The sequence below is a fragment of the Bactrocera dorsalis genome, chromosome 5 (assembly GCF_023373825.1).
Source record: "Bactrocera dorsalis isolate Fly_Bdor chromosome 5, ASM2337382v1, whole genome shotgun sequence".
Lineage (NCBI taxonomy): Eukaryota > Metazoa > Arthropoda > Insecta > Diptera > Tephritidae > Bactrocera > Bactrocera dorsalis.
Genome location: NC_064307.1, coordinates 22,299,956 through 22,313,196, shown reverse-complemented (window position 1 = coordinate 22,313,196; position 13,241 = coordinate 22,299,956). Strand labels below are relative to the sequence as shown.

Here is a 13,241-nt window from a genome sequence, read left to right as displayed (position 1 = left end):
AGTGGTTTTAGCCAATTTTTGTTCTTTTCTTTGTTTTGTTCTTTACGGTCTCGGCTCATTTTTTGGAATGACATTCGCTATATTGTTTTACAGTTTCGACATCATATTCATAGGCCCACGTCTCTGCACTTGTAAGTATGCGTTTGATATAGTTAGGATGTCGAGCATCGCTTTTGCGGCATCTACTCGACTTCGTTCTTGAAAAGTATGCAGTTTTTTTTGATACGAGCTTAGCATTGCCAAGCTTCGTACCCGAAACATTAACCAAAATATGTTGAGTGGATCCATAAGAGATGCTGAGAAACTCTGCTGTGGCTCTGATGCCAACACGACGATTTCCGAGCCCCGTTTCCATAACTTTTTCGATGTTTTCATCAAAGACCATTCGAATGAGGCAAATTCGACGACTTCACGACCTTCTTTGAATACTTTGAACCACCCAAATGCCATGCCAACGTAGCCGCTGTCTCTTAATTCGCTCGACTATGTCAATGCTGATCGTTCCATCGACTGCGATTTTCGACGTTGCCAATGCGCAGAGGACCAAAAATCTTCCACAGAACCATTCTCTCGAAAACTCATCATGCATCTGCTAAGCAACGATACCTTCCCAATTAAGTTGCTGAACATTCCCATTGCATGCCCTTAAATCATTATCATGCGTTTGCTATGGTCGTCATCAAAAAAAATGGTTTTTTACGTTGCGGGTCCCAAACCCAGCGCACAACCCTGGGGAGATATGGTTCGGCTTCTCAATTCAGCTCGCGTTCCAATGAATGTCTTTTGGCTACCGTAAGATACTTGATCTAAGACCGGAAGACGTGAGCTGCGTGAGTCGTTTCTGACCACTCCCAAGTGAATGTCACTCAAAGAACTTTCCTCACTGCCGTCAACTTTTACACATGACTCCAGCATACATTACTGAATAACTAATAAGAATGAGAATTGAGAATTGCCAATGTCTTGCTGTGATCTTTTCATTATATTACATAAACTCAAACGTCACTTCCAAATGTTGTTTCTGTGCTGGACCTAGCATCGAAGAAAATGTTTTTTTATTGAGATATCTCCGTGGATTTTCGCTTTTCGCAAATAACCCTGGATAATGTCAAGAGAGATCTCCATCGATTTGAAATGTATGGACATTACTTTGAGACATTTTTGGAAGTTGCCGAGTTTTCGCAGAGATTTTGGCGTATTGGTTGAGAGATATTCACCAACGATCGAAATCGCAACATTTTTTTTACCTATCTAACCTCAAATTTCCTAACATCATTAGCTAAAAGTTAAAATCTCAGTAGTTAGTCTTCCCTCGGAATTTCTCAAAATTTTCAAGCTCGAAAGCGAATTAAATACCGCTCTTCAATTCTTTTTTACGCCATAACTTTTATATTTGCACAGACATCTGAGTTTCTTCTACGGCTTCAAGTCTTTATTGCATAAAATCCGGTTCTTTAATGTGACACACTTAAAGCACCAGCTCTCTTCTTAAAGCCATGCTGATTGTATTCATATTCATGCAGCGCTTTTTCCTCTTTTTTTTTGGTTTTTCTTTTGTTATTGCTCACCCCTTTCGTCTGGCCCCACAGCCGTTTTTACTCTTCTCTAATGGTGTTTCTTGAAGCGCGAAATGCTACAGCTGCTGAATCGCCTGAGCAAACACTTTGATCTTTGCACAAACAAGAATAAAACACACACATACTCAGTTTCCCGCAAATATACACCGTTATACATTTGTACACTCGTAGTTTTTGTGAACTGATGTGTGTGGAAACGCGTTCATATCATTCCACAAATGTTAAGGAGCAAAGCAATTTTTCACAAGAGATCAGTGAACTCCTGGAAATCACACTAGAAATTGTATATCTTTAAAGATGGTATTAAAGAATAGTTAAGAGTTATTTAGGTTTATTTTTTAATGAAGTGGTTGAGAATTATGAACATTTATTTGAATTAAATTAAAAACTAGGGAAAACTACTGTTTGTTGTTTTAGTGGAAGCGTTTTCTATTTTTAACTTTGTAAGCGATTAAGTCCTTACTTAAATCTTTTAGGGTAATTATTTCACCTGAGGGCAGTAATTAGAGAGTTTATCTTTACATCCCCTTCAATACTGTTATACATTCAGCCGTCTTTACAGTCACTTTCCATAACTAACTACTGCTCCTTCCAACAACCTCTTGTGCGACTGCTCGCCACGAGGCCTTCAAAATTCAGTTATTATTGTCATTGCAAAACTACTTTATCATTCAACATGTGCCAAAATGTGATTGACAATTATTTTGCTTTCATATTTTGCGTTGATTAAAATGTATAAACTTTTTCAATGGACACTCGCAGAAGGGAGAAAAAAACTTTGTAAATATTATTTGCACAGAAGGACACATATTCGGTTATGTAGCAGATACCACACACCACTTGCTAATATCTACTTATTAAGGGTGTTTTTTTACGGGTCGGAAGCTTTTGTTATGGAGAAAGCAAAGAAAAATTAAAGGTAATTGCCAGATTATTGATTTAATTCGATCACTAAAAGCTGGTCTTCAAAATGATATGACTTCGAAAATTTTCCATAGTTCTACTGGAACTATCTTGCCGTCAGGCGACTTGTATTGATCTGGTAGAATTGGTAATCTATTTATTTTCAAAAGGATATATATCAATAATACCGCCTCAATGCAAGCCATAATGAAAAGTAAGTTTTCCTTGTAGCAATGAAGTCTAAAGAGACGCTTCTGTATTGTTTGTTCTTCAAATATGGACATATTATTATTACATCCAGAACAAGGCGAGTCGATGTAGCGATGTTAGTCGGTTTGTATACGAACTATCCCGCGTTCTTTTCTCAGAAATAAGGTGCTCATTTGTCGCAGGGATCGATAATTGACCACTTTAGCATATATAGTAGTTGCCATGAAAACTGACCAATCAAACTCAAGTTCTTGATGAACTATCTTTCCGATATTTGGCATGGTTTCTTTTCTAAGATAATGTTGCATTCTCACAAGGGATTGTTCAGATAGAGTCACTATAACATATAGCTGCCATTCAAATCGAGCGATCTCAACTCCGAACTCAAGTCCTTGAATGGGAAACTTTTTTGTATTAAGAGCTATCTTCACCAATTTTAGCATAGATTATTTTCTATTACAATGATGCATTCTCCGATGAAATTGTTTAGATGCAGTCATTATAGCATGTGGTTGCCATATAAACTGAAAGATAGGAAAAAAGACCTTATATGGACAACTTTTTTGTTTAACAATATATCTTCAAGAAATTTGGTGTGAATTATTACCTTAAAAAAGGAAGCAATCTCCCAAGAAATTATTTAGATCGAGGCACTATAGCATATAGCTGCCATACAAATCAAGCGATCGGAATCAAGGCTTTGTATAGAAAACTTTATTATTTGTTGCGATATCCTCAAGAAATTTAGCATGGATTATTGCCCGTTGCAAAGCTACAATCTCTCAAGAAATTATTTATATCGGATCACTATAGCATATAGTTGCCATATAAACTGAACGATTAAAAACCACCTCTTGTATGGAAAACTTTTTCATTTGATGCGATATCTTCAAGAAATTTGGTATGATTCATTGCATTAGGAAAGAATATAATCTCCCAAGAAATTTTTTAGATCGAGTCACTATAGCATATAGCTGCCATATAAAATGACTGATCAAAAAATTATTTCTACGATTTTTAAATATTCTGATGTATGATAATTTACGAAAGTTCATCCAATCTAAATGTCAAATACGCTATTCAAGGTGATTTGAGTAACTCACCAAAAGAATACCCTTTACATGTTACATTCCAATTCATCATACATAGCTATGTATGTGTGCGTATCCGTCAGTCAGCCTTAACATTGCCGCTAACCAGCATCAAAATATGTGGCGGACTCTCTGCCCAAAAACGAATTGTATTTTATTTAATAAAAAAATATGAAAAAAGTCCGCCAACTCGCGCGCGTATTTGTGCAAAATCATTTTATTGTATAACACTTGAATGGCAACGCCGAAGGTCGCTGCCGCAGCAATATTTTTGGGATTATTAATTTTTTATGCGCCACAGCCTTTTGAATTTTCATGTACAGACAAATAAGTTTGTGCTTTTTTGCACATATTTTTGTACCGTTAACAACATAACGGCGCATATGTGAGTGGTATGTGTTGACTGTGGACAGCTGCGTGCACATTCATTGACTGCTTACAATAAAATTGCGCGAATTCCACACAATTCATTGCGTGCTTTTACCGTTAGCAAACCAAAAATTCCAATAAAAAGAAAAATATTGTTGAATTTTTATGTCCCGCGTTTGTTGTAATAAATATAATTAAAAACCAACAGCAGAAATTTCGCTTCCACGAAGCAACGCTTCAAAAATACCAACAGAAGCGGCATCCCAAAGGACACTTGCTGAGTGTCCTTGGCGGCCGAAGGTTAATGCCAAGCGCATACGCTCACTCAAACTCGAACTCGAACAATTGCGCTACTCACTCCCGCGAGGTTCTTCAGTTACTGCGCTGTGGCTGCCGAGGCACCGCAACTTCCTGCTGATTACTGCAGGAAGTTCAAGCACAATGCGCCAGTTTCGCCATTATGTGCTCAAGTGCATTGACTAGCGCGCTGACTGATTGCAGGCACGTGGCGCGATAAACCATACGCATTGTATGCATCACTCATACGCAATGACGCACCCCATGAGTGCAAAGCGCGCCCTTTATTGCCCGCTATGAGTGTTCTTGTACCAATATAAATGCGAAAAAAATTTCTAAAATTGTGGCAACTACTTCCATTAACGCTAAGCCGAAAAGTTTCACGCAGCGTCACCGCCAGGTTTTTTTATAACTAAATATTTGCTATATGTTTCGGCTGCAGCAGCGCCACTTTTAGTTGACCGTTATAGCGAGCGAGTGCTGGAGCCAACAATTGCCACTTTGCTTGCCACCAGCACAGCACGAAAGCCACCACATCAAATAGTGGCACTTCCTGGCGTTGTGGCATGGCAGTTGGCTTATGGAAGTCCTTCAGTGTCAGCGCAAACAGCAGCTGCCTATTTTACTACCACTGCCTCCTCTCTTGTGCTTAGAAGAGGCGCAATGCACAGTGTGATATTCTAGCTAGTTTTTTGTTTATGATTATATATCTGGTATAACCCAAGTATTTTAACCATAACGAATTTATTTATATTCTAATTTATTACAAGTTTGAACGCAGTAGTACTTAGACAATTAAACATGCTCCTAAATGTAGGCAACGTTTCGTAAGCTATATAAAAAAAAAATTGCGCTTAGTAAAAAAATAATAACTTCGCCCATAACTGGGCTTAGAATTTTACCAAAGATTTATATAACGGAAGTAGCTGTATTTTGGCGTGAAATTTGCTTCGCAACAGCTTTCGCAATGCGATTATGGAGCGCAACACAATTCTTTCGCGCCTAATAAAGTTTGAACTGAGAAAGTTGCCCTCATTTTCGAACTTTTTCTATTAAAAAATTTTTGGAGTTAAAACTCACTATACACGTATACTGAATGACTAAAGAGTATAATGAAAAATTTGAAAAAGTGTTGCCACCCTTTAAAATCATAGCTTATTAATTTTTTTTTGAAAAACAAATAAATGCAATCGAGTTTTGGAGCAGCTAAAACATTTGAAAAAGGCTTGCGTTGAAAATATTTTTTTAGAAAGGTTGCCACCTTAAAAAAATTTCTGTTTTTTTAATTTTTGTTTTAGATAAACAAATAGTTGCAATGGACTTTTTCGCTAAAAATGCTTTATATAGGGTGATTTTTTAAGAGCTTGATAACTTTTTAAAAAAAAAAAACGCATAAAATTTGCAAAATCTCATCGGTTCTTTATTTGAAACGTTAGATTGGTTCATGACATTTACTTTTTGAAGATAATTTCATTTAAATGTTGACCGCGGCTGCGTCTTAGGTGGTCCATTCGGAAAGTCCAATTTTGGGCAACTTTTTCGAGCATTTCGGCCGGAATAGCCCGAATTTCTTCGGAAATGTTGTCTTCCAAAGCTGGAATAGTTGCTGGCTTATTTCTGTAGACTTTAGACTTGACGTAGCCCCACAAAAAATAGTCTAAAGGCGTTAAATCGCATGATCTTGGTGGCCAACTTACGGGTCCATTTCTTGAGATGAATTGTTGTCCGAAGTTTTCCCTCAAAATGGCCATAGAATCGCGAGCTGTGTGGCATGTAGCGCCATCTTGTTGAAACCACATGTCAACCAAGTTCAGTTCTTCCATTTTTGGCAACAAAAAGTTTGTTAGCATCGAACGATAGCGATCGCATTCACCGTAACGTTGCGTCCAACAGCATCTTTGAAAAAATACGGTCCAATGATTCCACCAGCGTACAAACCACACCAAACAGTGCATTTTTCGGGATGCATGGGCAGTTCTTGAACGGCTTCTGGTTGCTCTTCACCCAAATGCGGCAATTTTGCTTATTTACGTAGCCATTCAACCAGAAATGAGCCTCATCGCTGAACAAAATTTGTCGATAAAAAAGCGGATTTTCACATTTCGAACCGAACACTGATTTTGGTAATAAAATTCAATGATTTGCAAGCGTTGCTCGTTAGTAAGTCTATTCATGATGAAATGTCAAAGCATACTGAGCATCTTTCTCTTTGACACCATGTCTGAAATCCCACGTGATCTGTCAAATACTAATGCATGAAAATCCTAACCTCAAAAAAATCACCCGTTACAAGCTTATGCTTACAATATTTTTTTGAGAATGGTTGCCACCTTTTAAAGTTTTTTTAGAAAAACAAATGGTACTGAAAAAATGTTGAGTTGAAAAATAACTTTACTCGTATACTGAATAAAGTAACAGTAAAATAAAAAATTAAAAAAAGGGTTGCCACCCTTTAAAATCAAAGCTTATTAAATTGTTTTTAGGAAAACAAATAGTTTCAATCGAGATCTGGAGCCGAAACAGTTTAAAAAGGCTTGTGTTGAAAATATTTTTTAGAAGTGTTGCCACCTTTTAAAAAAATTAATTTTTTTTTTATTTTTGTTTTAGATAAACAAATAGTTGCAAACGACTTTTGCGCTAGGCAGGCTCGCGTTTACAAATTTTATTTTCAGCAGGCTTGCCACCTGTATGCAGGCTTGTATTGAAATATATAATAGAAGGTTTGCCACCTTTTAAAACTAAAGTTTTTACATTTAAAAAAAAAAATCAAGTAGTTGCAAACGAGTTTAAGAAGCCTTTTATTGAAAATATTTTTTAGAAGAGTTGCCACCTTTTGTAATTTTGTTTTCTTCATTTTGGTTTTAGATAATCAAAAACTAGTTGCAATCGATTTTTGAGCTAAAATTGTTTAACCAGCCTTGAGTTTGCCATACATTTTCAGCAGGGTTGCCACCTTTCAAAACTAAAGTTTTTAAAATTTCCTTCAATCGCTAAAGGATTTAAGCACGCTTGTAGTTGAAAATATTTTTTCAGCAAGGTTGCCATCTATTTTATTTTTTATTTTTTGAAAATAAGTGGCCACTATTTAATCTTTGGAAGGTAACCAAATTATTGAAATAAGTGAAAAATATAATATATGCACCAAACGAAGAACAATTCAAAATCGGTTTTTTCGAAAATATTTTATTTAGGGTTGCATTATTCGGATGAATTTACGAGTATATAGGCGATATATTTAACCAGAACAGGCCATATTAAGTTCGGCACAGTCGAAGAACATATAAAATATATCTTTAAATGATTAGCATAGCAAGTTAAGTCGATTTAGCTACATCCGTCTGTCTATTTTTCTATGAACTGACTTTGTTGGTTGAATGTGGAGTTGCATTCCAACCGGGTGCCGGACCCAAAGCACGGCAGAGGTTTTAGATGGGCCTCGAACCCGACCAATGTGGTTAGTGTGTCCATTCCACACTGCGAATTGGTACTAAAAATGCTTAGCTTGATCCGCTGTGCTTTTGAGCGCCGTGGGGCAAAGCTGTCGTCAGTAAGTACCCACGTTAAACACACCGGACGTTGTCCATTTGTCTGTCAGTCTGCATAAACGTGAACTAGTCCTTAAATTTTTGAAATATCGGCCTGAAGTTGGATAGGACTACTACAACCTATAGCTTTCATACAAACTAGACGATCGGAATCAAATGTGTGTATGGAAAACTTTTTCATTTGACGAGATATCTTCACGAAATTCGGCGTGAGTTGTTGCCTGAAGTCGTACGTTCTCCAAAGAAATTGTTGAGATCGGATCACTATAGCATATAGCTGCCATATAAACTAAACGATCGGAAACAAGTGTTTGTATGGAACACTTTTTCATTTGACGAGATATCTTCACTAATCTTGGCATGGATCATGACCTTAGACAACAGTAAAATCTCTGAAAAAAAACTACATACTATAACTTATAGCAGCCATACAAACTGGCTGCCCAAAACCGAGACAGGGATCTTCATAAAATATTTTTTCCTTATTAGTTATCGATTTGAATTTTGGTTCTATCATACAATAAGCCTAGCATTAAATAGCAGACCTTATTTTATTTTACTAAAATACAAAACACACCACTGTGTCGCACTATTTCCTGAAGAAAAAAAACGAAAGAACCACTGCTGGATACATTTAATGCATTTACCCTTTTAATGTGCTTAGCCGAGCGCTGGTGTGTGTGGGTATGTGTGTGTGTGTGAGTGGCAGCCGCCATTACCGCCAGTCAGCAGGTTGCATTTTTATTGTCGCGCTAGTTGGATTTTTGCATGCCAAACTAAAGCAGCAAAGTCACACAGTCACAGTCGGAGACAGAGACGCAGGCAGAGACAGAGCCCGGCAGGCGTTTATGTGCTTTAGTCGGTGATTATAAATGTACTGGCAATGCGGTTAAGTGGTTACAATTTGCATACAATTCTTATGCAAATAAACACACACACACACACTCACATACATACAAGCACACTCATGCACTCACCAACACAAACACAGAGAGAAGTATTTAAATAATTTAAAGCATAAGTTGCGCCAGTGAAAGAGTGCTCCTGGCCAATTTCGTTGCTAACTATTGCCACCACTCTTCTTCTAGCTGTTGTTTTTGTTGTTGTTTCACTGCTTCTTCGTGCTGGTCACCTCCGCGGCATTGCTTAACATTTTGCTTGCCTGCATGAATTGTGTTAGTCAGGTTGGAACGAATCGGCAAATCCGATTTGTGTGTCGTGTGCCGCGCGCCCCTCCCCCCTCGCTTTGTCGTTTTCCTCTCGTTTGTCCTGCTTTGGCTTACCTCACTTCCTCAACGCTTTTGCCGCACATTTACCAAAAGCTGCCGTTGTTGTTTTTGTTATTGTTGTATTTTTATTGCAGCTGTTGGAAAAACAAAGCGTGGCAATAAAACAAATAACCGTTATGCGCTGATGTGGAAGCGCATGTCTATACGCGGTGGCCATGGGTGGCAATGGCTTCCGACGAGTAATCCTTTTTGTTGTATTGCCCCGAGTGCTGGCAGTTTTGCCTTACGGATAAGTGGGTGTTGACGTTCTGTAAATATTGTTTTGCAACGTTATGAATAATTTAATATTTCTATTCCATCTCTCTTTGCTTCGCTTCCCTATTGTGTATTGCCTTGTACTCGCCGTAGTTGAACGCAAATTTCGGTCTGCGCAGACAATCGGGAGGGAATTTAAATTTTTTAATAAATTCGTTTGTACTTGAAATGCATAAATTGAAGCTGATACTATAGTGAATGGCTCCGACATCCATGAAGTGGTTGTAAATGTTTGCAATCTCGAAGTAAATGAGTAAAACAAACGAGCGGATTTGCTCTTGAAAATTTATTGCAATTTTTCTGAATATTTTTATTACTTAAAAATATATGGGTTTATATTTTCTGGCAAGCAACACTTACCACCACCTCCTGTTAGGTTAGGTTATGGGTACGATCCAATCAAGCAGAGCTGAGAACGTCGGTCCATTATGTTACCTACAGCTCTTATATAAGCGATCATAAAACCCTTGCCAATCGACAAGGTTCGGGTGATGGTGTTGCGAATAGCAACCTAATTTGACGATTGACGATGAGCTCCTTACAGAAAACTCCACCTCCAACATCCTAGCTTCAACGCATCTCAAAAAAGAAAACAAAAATCCACTGCGCACCTTCTCCAGTGACATCTCCTCATCCATATGTCACTCGTCGGTATGTAAGCATAGAATAAGACGCCATGAGTAGCCTCATGTAGATCCCACTTTTCAGGAATCCGGTTGAAGATGTAGAGAATTTCGGCGTATCATTTTTCTGATCATTACTGCTCACTTAGACTGACCTTAGAGCTCACTTAGCAGCAATGTACGGGCCCAGAATGTCCAGGATGTGTAAAATGTCATTAAGTGCTAATGTTTGTGTAGTCTGCAAGGCACCGGAGATTCCAATGAAAGTTTCTCTTTGGATGCGTTCAAGCTCCTTCACTAGACGAGTGCACCACACCACCTTATTCGGCTACAGCTTCGTAGAAGCCAACACCAGAGTTAAATAAATGAACAACTCCTGTCTACGAAAATAAGACAGCTACTCACCTACCAGACTTTGAAAATTGTATCGGGTAGGTTTTGACATTTCACAATTGGAGAAACTGGAACGACCAGATTGAATTTCTACTAAAAATACATTTTATCCCTGCCCAGCACCAATTTTGGTAAAAAAAAGGCTGCTTATAACCGCGATCAATGCCTCGCCAGACTAGAGCAGCTGGTTTCGACAAATACGTTGAGCTCGTTAGGTAGATAGATAGAAAATAATTGAGGTTTTTGCACTCTGAACAGTTCCAGGAGCTTGCTGGGTGCAATGGAGGTGATATAGTGGGATCCAAGGACCTTGAATCTGCTTCTAAAAATTACTGGGCAATCTAAAATCTTGTGTTCTGGAGTTTCCGGTTCCATGTCGTTAAACCGGCTGTTTGGGCAATATACTATGTCCATGTTAGACAAGCGTTTCTTTCGCCTGCAGAATCCCTTATAGAGCGCGACAAAGAGACGGAATTTGTCTCGGGGGAAAGTGATCATTTCACTTAACCTTACTAGGTTATAACTTTCCAGAAGAAACTTGGCGTGGCGAATTCCTTTTCCTTGCTCTCAGTGGCGTCCTCTTCCCACTCTCTCTTCCATGCGGAGCAACTTTTTTATAATGTGGGACTCCATCGCAATGCATGGTTCTGGCCTCATCTTCTTGGAAGTACCGCAGAATCGCAGAGCTCGTTTATCAGCCATCACATCGCCGATTACACCTTTATGCACCGGCATCCAGATCAGGTGTGTACGGTGGCAAAGTGATAGGCGGTTCAGCCTTCCTATACACTCCTCCACTAACTCCGAAGTCACTTCATAAGCTGAGGTCACTTTTAGTGCCGCTTGTTGCGATAGTTGCATTCGAGATTGATTTCTGCATATTGACTTACATCTAAGCCTTTTGGTTGAAAAATGCACTGAAAACTTCCCATTGGTATAGATAGTTTGGTATGCAATTTCGCAATGACTGCTCCAAACAGGCAGCCATCCGGTGTTTTCGGGCCGCCAATGTACTACTGGATAATGTAGCAGGTCGAGCGTGGGTTCACTTCACTTCGCCTTACTGCCGAAAGTAACTTTAAACTTCTTTGTGAAGTTTACCTCTTTGTTACGCCTTCTCTTGAAAGAAGGGTCAGTGGTGTGTCTTCTCCTAAGGACTCCATTTGTTGAGACGACATTATCTTCCCTTTGCCTAACCGTTCATCGTCTGCTTCGCTGCTTGTTTGATCACTACTGACGTTGCCTTCGATGCCTAAGCAACCGCTCATAAGTGAGAAAAAGCCTTACGATTATGGTATACAGCCACCTGTTGATATTTAGCTGGTTGTCCCAGGATCTACTGGCTGAACAGCGTTAATTCCACATGCCTATCCCACCGTAAGGTTTAGTCGAATATGGGCCTAGGAATTTGACTTCTTGGCTCCAAGTGTTAGATGCCTTAAAGAAGAGATCTTCGCTTTGTGAAAGGGATGACCGTGGTTTTTGACGGGATCATGTTTAACCCTCCTTGTTTGCTTGACTTTCCCTGTTGACTTGGTGTAGTCGCGACTCGGTAAAATATTCTATTATTCAGTATGTATAATTAAATCTATTATATTGTATTCTCTGTACTCAGTCGACAGGGCCTTGTTGGCGATAATAATGATCACCAAGACTTAAGGGGCTGTGGATCAAGTTATCATTTGCAAATGGCAAGTTATGTATTTACTTCATTCCCTCTTGAGAGCTCCAACGAAATTGTTCGGACATATGTTTTTTTGTTTTTTTTTTTGCCTCTGTATACTTTTTCCTGATATAGCATACCGTGGTTGAAATATGAATAGCATCGAGTCAATACTTCTATTCTCTACTTCTATACTATATATATATATTATATATACTTCTAGTCTCTATAAGTAAACCTATTATAAGAATATCAAACTTACGGCTGGCTCTCTACTGCAAATATCGGCCAATATGTCTATAGTATCTCATCAAAATTAAGTAAACATTTGATACTGAATATATTTCTCCTGCGTTGATTTTTACAAACTGCGAGAGATTGACTACATTTTTATACTTTTCTTTTACCTTTTTTTATTCCACTTTGTGTTTAATTTTATAAATATTTTTAACTCTAATTTACTTCCTGGCATTAGTTTTCCAATAATAATAATGTACCACTCTGCAAAGAATGCGCAATCGAACACTCGTTTATTAACACAATTCCTTATTGCGACTGACCCAGAGCTCACTGCATTCACATTTCACCTCCATCTTCGCCGCTCTGCAAGCGAAATTGAGTAAGGACGAAAGGGAAGTCAACCAATCTTCCATTATATTTTATTATCCAATATTATTGGTTGGCACTGCCGCAATTGGTGCGAGATTATTTACATTTTAATCGAACGATTGTTTTTCTTTGTTTAGGAATTCGCTCATTTGCATATTGTAGGGATTATTGTTATGATTCAACGCACATTAATTTAAAATATTCTTCGATGAAAATTTGCTGGCGACAACATAAAGTAATCAAATTGTTGAGTGATTACTTAGTAAATATTTTGAATGAGATTTTGTTGACTAAGTGCAGCTGTCAATGACATAATAACGTCACATTCACTCAAACATCCGTTGTTGTTGTATGCTTAATGCTACCATTTCGCTTAAGATGAGCAGCGCTTCATGTGCTGGCCTTGAAAACTCCCGC

General features: G+C 38.3%; 1 protein-coding gene across 2 annotated transcripts in view; it reads left to right on the top strand.

Moving 5' to 3' along the window:
• Positions 1-13,241, top strand: part of LOC105230093 (uncharacterized) — a 359,356-nt gene that overhangs the window by 107,351 nt on the left and 238,764 nt on the right. The window lies entirely within an intron of this gene.